General features: G+C 35.2%; 1 long non-coding RNA gene across 2 annotated transcripts; it reads left to right on the forward strand.

Annotated features, from left to right (window-relative positions):
* The first annotated feature begins 1,913 nt into the window (after nucleotides 1-1,913).
* On the forward strand, nucleotides 1,914-14,366 carry LOC137222144 (uncharacterized). 2 transcript variants are annotated; one of them, XR_010942346.1, is made up of 4 exons: nucleotides 2,257-2,288; nucleotides 8,236-8,335; nucleotides 10,063-10,150; nucleotides 10,533-14,366. It is a non-coding gene; the product is annotated as an uncharacterized lncRNA (long non-coding RNA). The 2 variants fall into 2 exon arrangements; XR_010942345.1 differs by having other exon boundaries at nucleotides 1,914-8,335.
* Nucleotides 14,367-19,400: the final 5,034 nt, after the last annotated feature.

The raw sequence follows: 19,400 nt of genomic DNA on the forward strand, positions 1-19,400 counted from the left end.
CTATGTCTGCTCAATATCTGATTATTTTGAAGTTCAAAGCTTCAAAGTACTTTTATTTAAACTGAACTGCTTTTGTGTTTTTCTCCATTTTAGTTTAAAAATTGATAGGCTGGAAAACTTAACTCTTTTAACCAACTCCCACTGAAGTGATTAATTTGAGGTATAGATTATTCTCATCCAAATTGAATTAATATAGTAGAAGAAATAGATCACTTTTTTTGTTGATTACTTTTAATTGCTTCCAGTTTAATAAGCAAACATTACTTTAATGAAGTTTCTGCGTTTATTATGGTAGGAGGCTGTTCACTCCAGTTCCAGTATTAACTTGTCACCTTAGGGCATAGCTGCTTTATATTAGTACCTTTTCTTGTCTTTTAGGAATGGACTAGAAGTTTACTGTTATCGATTGTGTCAATTCTTATCCTGGGTAGAGGATGCATGGGGTACTGCATAGAGAACTATTTGAGTCTCTGTATATGCTCAATGAGTAAGTGGATTGTGATAGAAGAACCTTTGTCTATCCCAAGAGAAGGGAGAGAATGAGAGTGTACTGGGGAAGCAATGGCTATGAGAAGTAACAGGTAGCAGTCATTCGCTGTTACTGGTGTTATACACTGGGAGAAGCATGGCCCTGGAGATAGAGGGAATTCGGCTCTAGAATCCTGAATCAGCAGCTGCCCGTATTTTGTAGGACAAGACACCTCATCTCTCTGCATCTCAGCCTCCTCATGTAAGAAATAAAGGTTTGACCCTGGTGATTTTGCCAGCTCTGAGAGTCCATGATCCTCTTTTGTTCAGTTGATTTGACAATTGACCACTGTCCATTCAGTCTTTGGCAGTTCATTTCAAGCCCAACTTTTTGAAAGTTTTGGTTAAAGTTTTGGAAAATAACTTTAACTTTTAACTTTTGGTTAAAGTTTTGGAAAATAAGAACAAGCCTTCCTAGGAATCGAGAGTCATTCAGGGAGACAGTCTTATTCTTTAATAATACCAATTCTGTCCACTTCAGGTTTGTCCTGCAACTTTTTACTTGAGTCCTTTATTTTTTTCAGAAGTCCTGCTTCTTGGAATTTGCTAAGAAGTTGCTCTATTCTTGTAATATTCTTACATATTGAGAAAAATGTCCATCTTTCCCGTGTATAAGTTTTTAAGGTACTTAACCACGTAATACTTGGAGGTACATATTCATAGGATGTTATTTTTCTTTTTAGAAATTCATAAATGTAAAAATATTCAATTTGATTCATACATTCTTTAAATTCTTTTTATTTCTTATGATGTTTATATTTAATAAACTTTTACATTTTATAGTAGTTTTAGACTTACACAAAAGTTGTGAAGATAGTACAGAGAGTTCCCATAATACCTCATACTTGGTTTCCCCTATTATTAATATATACATTAGTATGATACATTTAGCCCAACTGATGGACCAGCATTGATACATTCTTACCAACTAAAGTCCAGATTTTACTCAGATTTCTTTAGTTTTTGTCGTTTAATGTCTTTTTCCTGTTCCAGGATCCCATCCAAGATACCACGTTACATTTACACGTCATGGTTCCTTAGGCTCCTCTTGTTTGTGACAGCTTCTTAGACTTCCCTTGTATTTGATGACCTTGATAGTTTGAGGAGTACTGTTCATGTATTTTGCAGAATATTCTCCAGGTCAGATTGAGATTTCTATATTTTCCCTCTGTTTATTTATTCAATCAGTTATTTAGATTAGTATGGATTTATGAGTATTTTATACTTTGGGTTATAATCTAATACAACTTTATTATTTGCTGCTCAAATTGTTCCAGCTTTGGCCTTTGGGAGTTCTTGCGGTTGGTTTCTGTACCAGTTTGACATACCCTTACCAATTTTGGCTTTTTTTTTTTTTTTAGCGATACGTGGGCCTCTCACCGTTGTGGCCTCTCCCGTTGCAGAGCACAGGCTCCGGACGCACAGGCTCAGCGGCCATGGCTCACGGGCCCAGCCGCTCCGCGGCATGTGGGATCTTCCCGGACCGGGGCACAAACCCGCGTCCCCTGCATCGGCAGGCAGACTCTCAACCACTGTGCCACCAGGGAAGCCCTTGGCTTATTTTTAAAATTACTCTGTACAAGATATTCCATGCTCATCTTGAATAACTACTTCCCAAGTCCTAGAATCAGACATTTCTCCAGGTAGTTTTGGATTCTTTTATTGAGCATGGTATTAGAAATAAAAATTCGGGCTTTAGGTGTGTTAGCATGTTGTTTGTTTCTCTTAGGCCTCACAGCTGACAGAACAAGGAAGTATATGTAAGTATATAAACCTGTGCATATACACATATCTGTAAGTATTCCTATACATTTCCATCTATATTTATGTTACGCTAAACATGAGTTTATACTGATGTCTCCCATTCTAATCCATTACCACAAGGGTCATTCTAGTCTTGTCCCCTTGCTTGTCTATAATTTCCTCTCAAATAGTGAAAAACCTGCTCCCACCACCCACCATCCATTTACTTCATTGTTCAATTCCAGTATACATATATAGTTGTTTAGAATTGTTAATCTAAGCCCCTGTGGCAAAAAATGTTATCAACCAGAGTACTGCTTATGTAAAAAAAATTTTTTTGCCTTTTCTTTTGCCGTAGCCTGCACTTTATATTTGAATACTTTTTTTAAAATTGAGGTATTATAATTATAATTGACGTATAACATAAGTTGCAGGTATAAAGCATAATGATTTGATACTTGTATATATGGCAGAATGATCACCACAGTAAGTCTAGTTAACATCCATCACCATCACCATACATAGTTACAATTGGTTTTCTTGTGATCAAGATTTTTAAGATCTACTCTCAGCAACTTTCAAATATGCAACATAGTATTATTAACTATAATCCTCATGATGTACATTACATCTCCATGACATTTATTTTGACTCCCTTTGCCCACTTACCTATCTCCTACCCCCCACTTCTGGCAAGTATCTATGAACTAGTTTTTGTTTGTTCATTTGTTGTTTTTTAAAATTTCACATATAATAAGATCACATGGTATTTGTCTTTCTCTATCTGACTCATTTAACTTAGTGCAATGCTCTTAAGTTCCATCCATGTTGTTGCAAATGGTAGCTTTCATTTTTTCCTGGCTGAATTGTATTCCATTGTGTGTGTGTGTAGTATAATATATGTATATACATGTACACATGTGTATATATACATATATGTATATATACACATACATATATATGTGTATATATATATATATAATAATCATGTCATCTTTATCTGTTCATTCATTGATGGACACTTAGGTTATTTTCATATCTTGGCTATTGTAAAAAACGCTGCAGTAAACATGAGGGTGCATATATTTGTTTGAATTAGTGCTTTTGTTTTCTTCAGTTAAATACGCAGGAGTGGAATTTCTGGATCATATGGTAGTTCTATTTTTAATTTTTTCAAGAACCCCCATACTGTTTTCCATAATGGCTGCACCAATTTACATTCCTTCCAATGGTGTACAAGGGCTCCTTTTTCTCTACATCCTTACCAACAGATGCTATTTCTTGTCTTTTTGATAATGGTCATTTTATCAGGTGTGAGGTAGTATCTCATTGTGGTTTTGTTTTGCACTTCCCTGTTGATTAATGATGTTGAACAACTTTTCATGTACCTGTTGGCTATTTGTATATCTTCTTTGGAAATATGTCTATTCAAGTCCTCTGCCCATTTTAAAATCAGAATTTTTTTTTTGCTATTGAGTTGTATGAGTTCCTTATATATTTTGGATATTAACCCCTTATCAAATATATGGTTTGCATACATGTGCTCCATTCCATAGGTTGCCTTTTCATTTTGTTGGTTGTTTCTTTTGCTGTGCAGAAGCTGTTTAATTTGATATAATCCCACTTGGTGATTTTGCTTTTGTTGCTTGTGCTTTTAGTTTCACATCCAAAAATATCATTGCCAAGACCTATGGCAAGGAGCATTTTGCTATATTTTCTACCAGGAATTTTACCAGTTCAGACCTTACATTTAAGTCTTTAATGCATTGCATTTTTGTGAATGGTGTAATGTAGGGGTCCAGTTTCATTCTCTTGCATGTGACTATCCATTTTTTTCCAACATCATTTATGGAAGAGACTATTCTTTCCCCATCGAGTATTCTTGCCTCCCTTGTCAAAAATTATATGAGCACATGTGCAAGGGTTTCAATCTGCACCCTTGATGCTATTCCATTGGTCTATGTGTCTATTTTTATTCCAGTATCATACTGTTTTGATTACTATAGCTTTATAATATAGTTTGAAATCAGGAAGTATCGTGCCTCTAGCTTTGTTTTTTCTCAAGATTACTTTGGCTGTACAGGGTCATTTGTGGTTACATGCAATTTTAGAGTTGTTTTTTCCATATCTGTGAAAAATGCTATTGGAAACTTGTTAGGGATTGCACTGAATCTGTAGATTGCTTTGGGTAGTATGGACATTTTAACAATGTTAGTTAGTTCTAACCTATGAAAACAGGATCTCTCTCCATTTATTTGTGGCTTCTTTAATTTCTTCATGAATGTATTATAGTTTTCAGTGTCTAGATCTTTCACTTCCTTGGTTAAATTTATTTCTAAGTTTTCATTGTTTTTGACTTTGTTGTAAATGGGATTGTTTTCTTTATCTTTTTTTCAGATAGTTCATTGTTAGTATATACCAATGCAATTGATTTTTGTATGTTGATTTTCTATCCTGAAACTTTACTGAATTTGTTTATCAGGTCTAACAGTTTTTTTGGTAGTTTCTTTAGCATTTTCTATATACAAGATCATGTCGTTAGCAAACTAAGACAATTTATTTCTTCCTCTCCAGTTTGGATGCCTTTTGCCTTTTATTCTTTTTCTTGCCTAATTGCTCTGGCTAGGACTTTCTGTACTATGTTGAATAGGAGTAGTGAGAGTAGGCACCCTTATCTTGCTCCTGATATTAGAGCAAAAGCTTTCAACCTTTCCCTGTTGAGTATGATGTTAGCTGTGGGCTTATCATATAATGACCTTTTTTATGTTGAGGTACATTCCTTCTATACCTAATTTGCTGAGAGTTTTTATCATGAAATGATGAATTTTGTCAGATGCTTTCTCTGCATCTATTGAGATCATATGATGTTAATCTTTCATTTTATTAATGTGGTGTATCACATTTATTGATTTTTGTATGTTGAGCCACCCTTTCATCTCAGGGATAAATCCCACTTGATCATGGCGTAAAATTCTTTTATTTATTTTATTTTAATAAATTTATTAATTAATTTATTTTTGGCTGCATTGGGTCTTCGTGGCTGCACGCGGGCTTTTCTCTAGTTGCGGAGAGCGGGGGCTACTCTTTGTTGCGGTGTGCGGGCTTCTCATTGAAGTGGCTTCTCTTCTTGTGGAACATGGGCTCTAGGTGCGTGGGCTTCGGTAGTTGTGGCACGTGGGCTCAGTAGTTGTGGCTCGCGGGCTCTAGAGCACAAGCTCAGTAGTTGTGGTGTGTGGACTTAGTTGCTCTGCGTCATGTGGGATCTTCCTGGGCCAGGGCTCGAAACTGTGTTCCCTGCATTGGCAGGCAGATTCTTAACCAATGTGCCACCATGGAAGTCCTAAAATTCTTTTAATGTGATGTTGAATTTGGTTACCTAGTATTTTTTGGAGAATTTTTGCATCTATATTCATTAGGGATATTGGCCTGTAGTTTTCTTTTCTTGTAGTATGCATATCTGTCTTTTTTTTTTTTGCGGTACGTGGGCCTCTCACTGTCATGGCCTCTCCTGTTGTGGAGCACAGGCTCTGGACATGCAGGCCCAGCGGCCATGGCCCACGGGCCCAGCCACTCCGCGGCATGTGGGATCCTCCCAGACCGGGGTACAAACCCGTGTCCCCTGCATCGGCAGGCGGACCCTCAACCACTGTGCCACCAGGGAAGCCCCATATCTGTCTTTGGTATAAAGTAATGCTAGCCTAAAAAACTGAGATTGGAAATGTTGCCTCCTCTTCAATTTTTTGGAAGAGTTTGAGAATGATTGGCATTCATTCTTATTTAAATGTTTGGTAGAACTTATCGGGGAAACCATCTGGTCCTGGGATATTCCTTGTTGGGAGGTTTTTGATTACTGCTTCAATCTCTTTACTGGTTACTGACCTGTCAGATTTTCTATTTCTTCATGGTTCAGGGTTAGTAGGTTGTTTGTTACTAAAAATTTAATTAATTTCTTCTAGGTTGTCCAATTTGTTGGCATATAATCATTCATAGTAGTCTCTTATGATCCTTTGTGTTTTATCAGTTGTACTGTTGCCTTTTTCATTTATAATTTTACTTGTTTGAGTACTCATTTTTTTCTTGGTGAGACTAGCTAAAGGTTTGTCAAATTTTTTATTTTTTCAAAGAATCAGCTCTTCGTTTCATTGATCATTTCTTAGTTTCATTGATCATTTCTGTGTTTTTCATTCTCTATTTCATTTATTTTTGTTATGATCTTTTTTTATGTCCTTCTAACTTTGAGCTTAGTTTTTTCTTCTTTATCTAGTTTCTTAAGGTGTAAAGTTAGGTTGTTTGAGATCTTTCTTTTTGCTTAATGTAGGCATTTATTGCTATAAACGTCCCTTTTAGCACAGCTTTTGCTGCATCCCATAAGTTTTAGTATATTTTTTCATTTTTATCCATTTCAAGGTATATTTTGATTTCCCTTTTGATTTCTTGTGACCCATTGGTTGTTTAGTGGCATCTTGTTTAATTTCCACATTTTAATAAATTTTCCCATTTTTCCCCTGTTATTGATTTCTAGTTTCATTTCATTGTGGTCAGAAAATATATTTGGTATAATTTCAGTCTTTTTAAATTTTGTGATATTTGTTTTGTTACCTAACATATGACCTATCCTGGATAATATGCCATGTGTGTTTGAGAAAACTGTATTTTGCTGCTGTTGGATGGAATGTCTGTATATATTTGTTGGGTCTGTTTTGTCTAAAGTATAGTTCAAATTTAATGTTTCCTTATTGATTTTCTGTCTGGATTAATGTATCCATTTTTGAAGTGGGATGTTGAAGTAACCTACTATTATTATTATATTATTGTCTATTACTCCTTCAGATCTGTTAATATTTGCTTAATATATTTAAGTGCTCTGATGTTGGATGCATATATACTTACAATTGTTATATTATCTTAATGAATTGACCCTTTATCATTATATAATGACCTTCTTTGTCTCTTGTTACTATTTTTTACTTGAAGTCTATTAATTTTGTCTGCTATAAGTATAGCTACCCCGCTCTCTTTTGGTATCCATTTGTGTGGGATAACATTTTCCATCCCTTCACTTTGAGCTTATGTGTGTCCTTGAAGCTGAAGTAAGTCTCTTGTGGGCAGCATATGGTTGGGTCTTATTTTGTCTCCATTCAGCCATTTACATTTAAAGTAATTATTGATATGTAAGTACTTACTGTTGCCATCTCATTAATTGTTTTCTTGCTGTTTTGTAATTCCTTTATTCCTTTGTTCCTCTCTTGCTGTCTTCCTTTGTAAATTAATTATTTTCCATGGCAGTATATTTTAATGTCTTTCTCTATCTTGCATGTATTTACTAGATGTTTTTGCTTTGTGGTTACCCTGAGGCTTACCTCAAATATCTTATAGTTATAACGGTCTGTTTTAAGCTGATAACAGCTAAACTTCAATTGCATATGAAAAGTCTACTGTTTCATTTCCCCCTCCACATTTTATATTTTTGATGTTACACTTTACATCTTTTTATATTGTGTATCCATTAATAAGTTATTGTAACTATAGCTATTTTTATTACTTTTGTTCTTAAACCTTTATATTAGCGTTAAGTGGTTAATATACCACCATATTACAGTATTAGTGTATTCTGAATTTGATTATATATTGCCTTCACTAGTGTGCTATTTATTTTCATAAGTTTTCATGTTACTAGTTGGTATCCTTTCATTTCATCTTCAAGAATTGCTTTCAGTGTTTCTTGTGAGGTAGGTCTTAGGAAATTCTTTATCTCATCTTCATTTCTGAAGGATAACTTCGCTGGGTATTCTTGGGATGGCAGTTTTTTTTCTTTCACCACTTTGAATATATCTTCCCATTCTTTCTTGGTCTGTAATGTCTCTGCTGAGAAATCTGCTAATAACCTTATGGAGGTTTCCTTGTATGAAATAAATTTGATTTTTCTTGCTGCTTTTTAAACTCTCTTTTTGACTTTGATTTTAGGCAATTTTCTTATGCTGTGTCTTGGAGAAGATTATTTTGAATTGAAGTTTTAACATGACCTATATGCTCCATGAACTTGAATATCCAAATCTCTCCTCAGGTTTGGGAAGCTTTCAGCCATTATTTCTTTCTTATCCTTTTCTCTCTTCTCATTTCCCCCTCCCTGCCTGAGATAAAAATGCAATAGTATTTTGGTAAGTCTGTAACTTTTTATATTTTAAATGTACCTCATAGGATGTCACTTCCTGTATCACATTATGATTATTTTTGTTTACATATCTGTATTATTTCCTGCTGGGCTATAAGCTGTTCCTGAGCTGGAAATAAATTGTCATCTCTCTAGTGCCTGATGTGATGTTTGTGTTATACGTAGTGCTAATTAAATGTTTGAATCAATGAATCTTTGAGTTTTATGCGAGCAGAGCAATGCTGTCATAGTGAACTAGGCTTACAGAGCTGGGTTGCCTTCAAACAGAAAGTTAAACTGCCTTTTGGGTGTTTACATGCAACATTTAACCTGATACATAGTGGTGTGATGTCCAGGGTAGGGTCTCTGGAATCAGAATGTCTAGCAATGAATCTTGGCTCTACCACTTACAAGTTGTGACCTTGGGAAGGTTATTTAACTTCTTTATCCCTCAGTTTCCTTATCTGTAAAATGTGGGTAATAATAAAATCAAGCTCATAGCGTTCCTGTGGGTTGAATGAGGACATACTTGTAAAAGGACATGGACTATATATAACTGCTTTAAAAAGGTCAGCATTATTACCATTGAATAATTTTAATATAATTTTATTCTTAATTGGCATATTTAAAATATTCCTTCCCCTTTTCCTTTCCTTCTACTAGAATATTTTTAACTTTAGTTCTCAGCCTTAATTTCTATAGATTTGATTATTTTTCTCCTAATATTTGTGTGTGTATGTCTTTTCCCTCAGCAGTGAGCAGAATCATTGTTTCTCAGAGAGCACATTCTTAGCTTGGATCTTGGCTTGAGAAGTAATTATTTTGTCATTACCTCCCATTGCTCTGAATTTGCCATCTGTTGGCAACATCACTGAAATGATCCAAGTCTTCTGTAATCTGGCAGTAGTTAATTAATTAATTATTATTATTATTTTTTTGCTTTAATGCCAGCTTAAGTTCTGTCTCTCAGATGGGGAATTTGGCTAATATTAGAAGTAAGCCTGACTATTTGGCGTTTATATAGAACATCTATAGTTTGCAATTTGGAAAGACAGCTATTTTACTTTTTAAAATCCTATTAAATATGAGAGGAAAGAATAACTTGAAAAGAAAAGAATGGCAGAAAGTTGTTTTAATTTTGGTTTATGCTATTATTTGTATTAACTCAGAACTATGCAAAGAATGGCCCATCTTTGTAATTTCTACATTGGGTATGGCAGTGGTCTTTGAACACTGAGATGTTTTAAAGATAATCTGTGCCTTAGAAACTTTATCATGCAGACCATCTAGTTTCAGATTCTAAGCCAATTTCCCCATAGGTCTTCCAATTGCTCGATGTTCTTTTACAACTGTCATTCTCAAGAGCTATTCATCAGGCTGAGTTTGCATCCCCGGAATCACTGTTCCTTGGGGTCTTCCATGTCACATGAGGAATGTCTTTACCACTGCCACATCCGTCTTTCTTTTGCACATTTGTATTTATCTTTCATGTGGATCTATTCCAAACCTCCCGTAAATCTTAGTAGAGTGCCTCTTAGCCTCTGAATTCTCTTTATCGTCATGGAAGCATATTCTTGAAAGGATTCCAGGAGGGCAGTTATAATGAGTGATCCTCTCATTTTTCTCATTCTTTCTTTCAGACCTGCCAGAGAAATTGCTTATTTCACAGAAGGATGGTGCTGGCTGAAAGACGCTTTCTTGAAATGGAGGGATTACTGCCTTCCACAGGTTCCCCTGAAGATGTATTTTATTTGCATTTTAATTCTTAGAGCTAAAAGGCACGAGCATGAACTATTGAGGATATTAACTCTGAAACTTTGTCTGCATTGTTTCTGTTTGCATGCTGTATAGTGTGTTACATAGGAATCTATCAACAAAAATATATACTCCTGGCTATAAATTAGGTTTGACTATTCATTTGATAAAAGCTACACCTATCCTTTTGATAATAAATAAATAAATACACAATAGATTGATAATGTCTAGTGTTGGTGAAAGTATGGGGAAGCAGTTACAGTCATTCTTACATATAGTGGTGACTGCTGCAACATTTTGGGAAGGTAATCTGGACAGCATGTAGCAATATTTTAAAATCCTTTTTTTCTTTTAGGAATTCATTTAATGACAACCTATTGAGCACAGACTATGGAGCAGCAACCATTCTAGTTACTGGGGATATGGCAGTGGCAAAATGAAGTCCTTAACCTCATGGATCATGCTTTTATTTGGAGTGGGAATGGAGACAGAAAATAAACAAACAACTAAGTACAAAGTATGTCAGATGGGGACTAATGCTCTGGACAAAATAAAGTAGGGTAAGGGGGAATAAGAATACCTACTTCTTTTGGGGAGGCGTGTCATTTATTTTATATAAAGTGGTCATGAAAGGCCCCACTGAGAAAGTGACAGTTGAGTAGTAATTTGAAGGAAGTGAGAGAAATAAGGACATCTGGAGACCTGAGCAACAGAGTTCCTAGTAGGGGCAACAGTGAATATAAGAAATTCTAAGGTGGAGGCTTCTTATTGGATCAATGGACTAGTGCTGAGGCCAGTGTGTCTTTTGTAAACATTGATAATGGCATTTTATTATTCAAATTTCTGAAATGTTTATGTTTTCAAATCTATCAGCCTCTTTCTTTACAGTTTTGAACTTTGAAAATATGTTTAGAATGACCTTCCATGTGCTCACAATTATGAAAAAAAATACGGTTGGCCCTCTGTATCTGCAGGTTCTGTATCCATGGATTCGACCAACTGTGGATTAAGAATGTATTGTAAAAAAATTCCAGAAAGTTCCAAAAGCGAAACTTGAGTTTGTACCATGCCTGCAGCTATTTACATAGCATTTACATTTTATTTACAACTATTTACATAGCATTTACATTGCAATAGGTATTATAAGTAATTTAGAGATGATTTAAAGTATATGGGAGTTGTGCGTAGGTTATGTATGAAAATGCTATGCCATTTTATATGCGGGGCTTGAGCACCGTCCAATTTTGGTATCTGTAGGGGATCCTGGAACCAATCCCCCATACATACTGAAGGATGACTGTAGTTTTTTCTTTTAAACTCTACTGATAAGTGTGTTCACACTTAGAACTTTTTGAAACTAGATGTTAACTATGAAAATGATCATGCAGTGATTGTACATCACTACAGTATGTATCCTAAAATCATCTATGTTTATGTTGACAGATTCTTTGCTTGATTGACCAAACTTTAGTTAGGCTCCTGAACCTTCTCCTGGACTCACCTGTATACTTCCTTGTAAAATCCAGTTTTAGCAAGAACCCTGCCAAGTCAGTTTAGCAAGAGACCCCCATCCTCAATATCTGATCACCCTCTATATCTGATCAGGTTCTTCATCCTTCACCACCCCCAGATGATGCCTAATTACCCTGGCCTATCTTCAGCAAAGAACCCTGTTAGGTCAGTTTAGGTGAAATTCTCCTTATCCCTGGTGTTCCCCTTAACAATTTTCCATCCACTACCCTCCCTCCCCTTCCACTCCTGGGCTGTATATTCCCACTTGCCCTGTATTTGCAATTAATCCAGGTTTGGTACTGAGTCACTTTTACCTTATTGCGATAGTCCTGAGTAAAACTTGTTTTTGCTGCTTTAACTACTGCCCAGCTCTGGTTTTTATTCGAGAATGTTTAGTCTGCAGTGGAGCGTCTGAGTCAGTCTAGAGTTTTGTAGGTTTCTTAATATTAGGAAGATCATTAGCTATTATAAAGTTAGAAATCTTTGTGTGAGTAGGTGACTATGTTTTTCTTTTTGTATTAGTATGAATAAGCATTTAATATGGTTATAATAGCATATAACTCAATGTCTTTTTTTGAGAAAATACTAATCATGAATTATTATGATGGATCAGTGTTGGATGATATTATTTTCTGTGGTTACCTTAAATATATAGTTAAAAATGCCTGTCAATGCAAAAGATCAAATTTGACTATACTCTACCCAGTGATGAATGGCAAATATGCTGAAAACTTAGGTTAACCCAGAATTATTTACTTTCTTCAAGATTCCAGTTATTAAAACTTGCAAATACAACACTAGATTAAACTTTCATTTTTTGTTTCTGGCTTGGTCTAGGTACATATGGAGTCCTCCTTTTGGAATGTAAGTCTTATGTATGACTTGCTTTGAGGAAGAGATGCCCGTTAGTATTAAAATTTGTATATGAACAGTTAAATGTTATACTATTGATGGGTTATATATCTTTTATTGTTACTAATTATATTGCCCTTAGAACCTTTGAAAAATCTGTTGATAACTTCCATTTCTAACAGGAATCATGTTATTCATAGGGCCTCAGCTAAAGGGATACTAATATATATATTAGAGGTGCATTCAGTGTTGGAATTGTGTGACCTCTTATACCATAATCATTAAAACCCAGGACTTCTTCATATACTGCCTTAAACGGGATTCTGGGATCCTTCTATGTATACTGGTCTAATTTCCTCAATGACATTAGAAGTTCCTTGAGGAGATTACACGTGGGAAAATAGCACAACAAGTTTTTAAGTGAAGTAGGGAGGTAAACATTACAATTTTGACCCATAATTTCAGAGTAAAATATGATCATTATCAGCTAGCAGTCATGTTTTTCCATTTCTGGTCAAATTAGGTGTCCACTGTTTCTCTAACATTTGCAGAAAATTGGTTCAATAGTCTGTACATGAATTATTCCCCTTTCTGGTATGAATAAACATGCAATGGAAAATATTAATTAAAGCAAGTCTGGTTATTCAAACAATGCATTATTTAGGAAAGATCTCTAATATTTAATGCTAATTTTCTTTCTTGTATGTCAACAATCTCCATGATTTTTTGTTGTTTAAATTTATAAGTGATTAATCAAAAGCACAAATAGATATAGGAATCTTAAGATCTAATATCCTCATTCATAACAACTCTTTAGTAGTGGTCCCTAAAAGATATCAAATACTTATTGTTTTACAAAGCCTGGTGGTAACATTCTCTGTGTTGCCTAAGGGTAGCAGTTCTTCAACTGAATGTTTTTACTATGACATTTTTTATTTCTTGTTGTGATGTACATTAAGGTTAATATAACTTGTGTTCTTAAAGCGATTCCTTCAAAAGGAAATGTCGTGAGCTAGAAGTTCATCTTCAAACCCAATGGCAAGGACAGCTCTTTAAAGTGATTTTAATGAATTATCAATTTTATTCTGATACACTACAGTGCCTATAAATACCTACATATTTTCTGGGAATGCATGCATGAAACTATACACACGTTGTCCTTTGTTAGAATGCAAAGCATTGATGTCTGTCTTTAAAAACTGTTTTCAATTTCATTTGGAGATGGCCAAGTTTTAATTAAATAAAAATGTCAGGAATAATGAATAAAGATGGAAAAATGAGATAAAAATTCATCAACCTGGCAGACCTTGCTGATTTGGCATTAAAGAAGTTGTATTTAAGATCTAATTTTAACAACATTCTTCAATAATGTGACACAGTAAAGGAATATTCTTCACGGACTACTTTACTTCTAATTTGCTAAATAATGCATTTCTAATTGCTAAAATAATAGTCAGTGAAGGGACTTCCCTGGTGACGCAGTGGTTAAGAATCCGCCTGCCAATGCAGGGGACACAGGTTCTAGCCTTGGTCCGGGAAGATCCCACATGCCGCAGAGCAACTAAGCCCGTGCACCACAACTACTGAGCTCTAAAGCCCACGAGCCACAACTACTGAAGCCCACGTGCCACAACTACTGAAGACCGTGTGCCACAACTACTGAAGCCTGCGTACCTGGAACCCATGCCCCGCAACAAGAGAAGCCTCTGCAATGAGAAGCCCTCACACCGCAACGAAGAGTAGCCCCCGCTTACCGCAACTAGAGAAAGCCCGCGAGCAGCAACAAAGACCCAACGGAGCCAAAAAAAAAAAAAAGGTCATTAAATTGTTAAATTGCATTATATTACTGAAGTACAACATATATTTAAAATATAGCTTTTTAACTGAATACTTAAAATTTTTGACTCACAGTAATTGTGGTGGTTTTAAAATGTGTCCCCCAAACCTTTGGCACGCCTGTCTATAAAATGTGGAGCCTAATTTCCCTCCTCTTGACTATGGGCTGTACTTGGTGACTTTCCTCTAATGAATCAAATGTGGTGGAAGTCATGGTGTGTCACTTTCAAAGGTGGTTGTAAAATATACTGAAGCTTCTGTCTTTCTTTTGAATCACTTGGAAAGTGGAAGTTGCCTGTCTTGTGAGGACACTCAAGCAGCCCTAAGGAGAGATCCTTGTAATGAGGAACTGAGTCCTTCTGCCAAGAAACAGTACTGACTTGCCAGCTACTTGAATGAACCACCTTGGGAGGAAATCCTCCAGCCCATTCAAACCTTCAGAAAATTGAGCCGTGGCCAACATCATGGCTGCAACCTCCTGTGACACTCCAAGCCAGGATCACTGGGCTAAGTAGTTCTTACATTTCAATCCATAGAAACTGGGAGGTGATGCATATTTTTTGCTCTTTTAAGCCACTAAGTTTTAAGGTAATTTGTTAGCCTTAACCCTTTAATACTTTGAAATCAGCCTGATAGAGTTTTTGGTTTAACTAGAGTGTCTATAAAGCTGTATTTCAGGATGCTTTTCTTCCAGTAGTTTTAAATTATGCTCTGGACATTTATTTTTAGTAGTAACTTTAGAAACCTTTTGAGTCTCTGTACAATAGGTAATTAAAGGCAAGCAAAAGTAGATACTTTAAGATTAAAAAAAAAAAACAAACCTTTTGGTCATATTTATTCTTGAAACAATGATTTTTAAAAGTCTTAAATGTTAACCTAGATGTAAACTAGATGTTAAACAGGCTTTTATTAACCTGTAAGATTTGGAAAAGATTACTTGAAACTTCATTTCATATATAACAGTATGACCACCTCTCCAGGATTTGCATGGTTCCCAAAGGGCTTACTTTCTTAAAATCACTGCTGCCTTTCAAATTCTCCATTAATTAATTAATTAATTCATGCATTCATTCCTTCAACCAACAGATATTTATTAAGCACCTACTACACGCCAGATACTATTTAAGGTCCTTGAGATGAGTGATGAATAAAGTCATCATCTTCTGATGAATAAGGTCAGTTTGGGGATGGTCTGTCCATTCTGCCTCTGTCTCTGTTTCACACCACGTGAACCAAGAAGCAGCCTTCTTAGCCTTCCCCCTCACTTTTCACCAAACCATTTATTTAAGGAATTTGTGTCCAGGTTTTCCTGAATTTTTGAGTGGATGGAGAGTTTTACCCTGAAGAAACACATAGAACTTAAAATTCACAGTAAGACATGCCTGTTTTCGGAAGTCCTGTAGCTATTTCCAGAAGTTGAGTTTCAGGCTCCCTGGTTGTGTTTCCTCACCCTCTTTATGCCTCCTTCTCTCTTCTTTGATCTCACACCTTCCCCACTTTTGATTCTCTGTGTATACAATAGGTAATTAAAGGCAACCAAAAGAGGATACTTTATCTCTTTTTCTCCAGTGCGGAGAATTTTAAATATTTCTTCTGTTGTGCTTGTTTTTGCCAACCTATCACCACTTTCACTTTTCCCGAACTCGCTTTTGTTTCATTGCATTTCCTACACAAAGTTGGTTCCCTCCACAAAAAGAAATGTGGTGCTATCTGTTAAAGAAATAATTTTCACACTGCTCCAAGTATTTTTTCCCTGAAGTGGAACATTGATGAATAACATCCAACGAACGGTCGAACTAGTGGTAAAAGTAGTTCAAAGATTATTTGCTGTGCAGCCACATATATACTCTGTAAATCTTTATTTACCAGTGAATTAGGGACACAATGATAATCACGTAGTCCAAGAAGGCTATTATTTCCAGAGAGATAAAAAAACATTTTTTCAATCTTTAATTTAAACCCCAAATTGGCTTTTTTCAACCTGTGTTCTGTTGTTTGACACAGCAGTTCCATCCAGACCATAGTTAATCTTAACATTAGGATCATTATTCCATTAAAAGTCTAGGCTATAAATCATACTTTTTTATGTGAGAAAAATACCAGGAAGAATAGTGAGATTGAGAAATGTATGTTTTGGGAAAAGTCATTATAAAATCTTTGCTTATTTTTCTTCTTGCTTTGGATATGCACAGATTCTTTACCTTTTAGAGGGTTTAATTATGGAATATCTTTGAAAGCTATAAAAACACAATGTTTTAACTTTCAAGTTAGGAGTATAGAACACAGGTTTATCATACTACTATTGTTATCCCTAAACAAACAAAAAACTTGTAAAGATGTAGATTTTATAATGGATTTGGTTTCCCTATCAAGTGAAGCATATATATGTATATATTTGTATATGTGTGTATATATATATAGTATTGTGTTGGATTGTATGGTATGGTATGATATGGCATGGTATGGTATGGTCTGGTATGGTATTGCATTGTATTAGTATAGCATTGCTTACCACTTCTGACAATATTCTGCTATTGATGTTGGCAGAGACAAAATCCGAGAACAATTTAATTTTTTTTTCTAAATCTGAAAACCTTGAAAAAGATTCGCCTTTGACAAAATACAAGGTCTAGTAATTAAGCTATTTCTTTCCCTTCCCTTCTCTTCCCTTCCCATCCCCTTTCTCTGTTTCTTCTTCTCTTTTCTCTTTTCATATTATAGGCTGGAGAACTTGAAAATACATCAAGCCAGATGAATTACTATGTGGGACCATAGCATGTGCCCAGGCAGATGTAGAGACTATTATCTATTTCCTCCCTCAAACAGGGATCCATCAGTTGTCTTCTCTTAGAAGTACTTAGAGAATGTAAGTCTGGTTTAAAAATTGCTTTATGTTTTATCAATCTAAATTTTCTCTATAAAGATTGAGGTTTGTTTTGTATCTTTTTTCTAAGCTGCTCAAAGAAAACATAAATATGAGTAGAGAAATATAAACATATAAAATACAATTAACTTTTAAGTTTGATGTTAAGCATGACATTTATGCTATTCAGGAAACATTTTTATTTATCTATCAAATATATATGTTGCATTAGCTGCTCTCTAAGATTTCTTGTAGTTTTTAAGCTGTAAGAGTTTGTGATACTAAGTATCACTTTACTTTGTGTTAAAGTGTGGCATTATTGAATGTAAAATTATCACTGAGCATAACTGGTGCAGTCCATGGCTAACTCAACACCCCCTGGTAATAAAACTTACCCTTCAATTCTCCAAAGAAACAAAATTTCAAAACCAGTTTAGTGGACATTTGTTGATATCTTCTTTTATAACCCTCTCCTCAATCCCTTTTGAAAACACTTGCCAGTTTCTCTTGTGGGCATCTAGTGGTGAAGCCAAAAACCTAGGTAAACTAAGCCAGTCAGATCAGTTCATTTCATTGATTGTATGCTTTGGTTCTGGGGTTGCCATCCCATTCTCATGTCACCTTAGTTCTAATAGAAGTGAAATTCAGGGTTTTGCTGAGAATTCAGGAGTAAAGATATTCTCTTTTCCTGCTACATGTGGATAAGGAAGCATGTATTAGCAGCCATCTTGAGATCATAAAATACGCTGGTTTTAGGACTATGTAAACATCTTGGCATGCAGAGTGAGATATGGCACGCACACACACATACATACACACATTCACATGCACACACAACTTTTGTGATACCGTTGAGCCTAAACTTTCTGGGTATTTCTTTTATTGGTGACCAAAGCCAATGTTTAGCTTTTTAAGTGTGCTAGCTAAAGTAAGTTCAGGGGATTAATCACAATTATATGGGGGGAAAGCAACTACATGATGGAACAAAATTAGGAGAGGTCCTTAAATCACTGTGAAGGATCCTCAGCTGGTTAAATAAATGGTGATATAATGTGAAAAGTATGAGCTTTGGAGGAAGGTAAACTTTAGTTTAAATCCTGACTCATTTACTTAGCATTTACTTAGCATTAGCTAACATTTATTGACCATTTACTGTGTACTGAGTGCTTCTTTTTATCTCATGTAATCCTTTTAATGATTCTTTTACAGGTACTATTTTTAATCTCCATTTTACAAATGAGAAAACTGAGGATTAGAGAAGCTAAGGACATAGTTGTTATGTGGCATAGTTCGGTTTCAAACCCAGGTGTGCACTATCCAGAATCTTCATTTTTTTACTTATCCACAGGTGTATTTTATTTGGCCTATGTATTATATTTTTAAATTGTTTGAGCCAGCATTTAAAAATTGAAGGACTTCATGTAAAAATCCAGACTTGCATCTTCCCTTGAAAAATGTGTCCATATCCTAGGGGAACTATCAACTAGAGAGTTACTCTGTCTCCTCCATTTAGTCAAGACATGACCTCTACAGTTTGCCATAATATCTATCCTTCTATATTGTTGTCCTGACTGCAAAGCTGGGACAATAAGCAGTGACCATTTCTTTCACATTGTTGCCTTTCTTATAATAGAGAAAATGTACCTTCAAAAATGAAGGATGGATCTAGAGGGTGGGGATTTTCAAGGAAAAGGAGACAGTGTTCTCTTTTTCTTCTTTCAGATTTATTGAGATATAATTGATATATAACATTGTCTAAGTTTAAGATGTACGTGTTGATTTGATACACTTACATCCTACAAAAGGATTAACACCATAGCATTAGCTAACACCTCCATCGTGTCACATAATTACCCTTTCTTTTTTTGTGGTGAGAACATTTAAAATTATAGTCAATAATACTGTATTGTATACTTGAAAGTTGCTGTACTCTTAATTCTAGAGGCAAAGAAAATTTTTCTTGTTTAATATGCAAGTGCCACACCTAATTTATTCATTTGTCTTAACTGCTTGGCTCCTGTGAACATTTGAGTTTGTGAAACTTGCACTAAACAATACTTTTTTTTTTTTTCTGTGTAATTTGGGAGTCTCTTCTTCAAGCCTTCTTTTCCTCATTTTAAGAATGGAGATTTTATGACAGGATTAAATGAGATAACCTAT

Source organism: Pseudorca crassidens, chromosome 3, assembly GCF_039906515.1.
Source record: "Pseudorca crassidens isolate mPseCra1 chromosome 3, mPseCra1.hap1, whole genome shotgun sequence".
In the NCBI taxonomy this organism is placed as follows: domain Eukaryota; kingdom Metazoa; phylum Chordata; class Mammalia; order Artiodactyla; family Delphinidae; genus Pseudorca; species Pseudorca crassidens.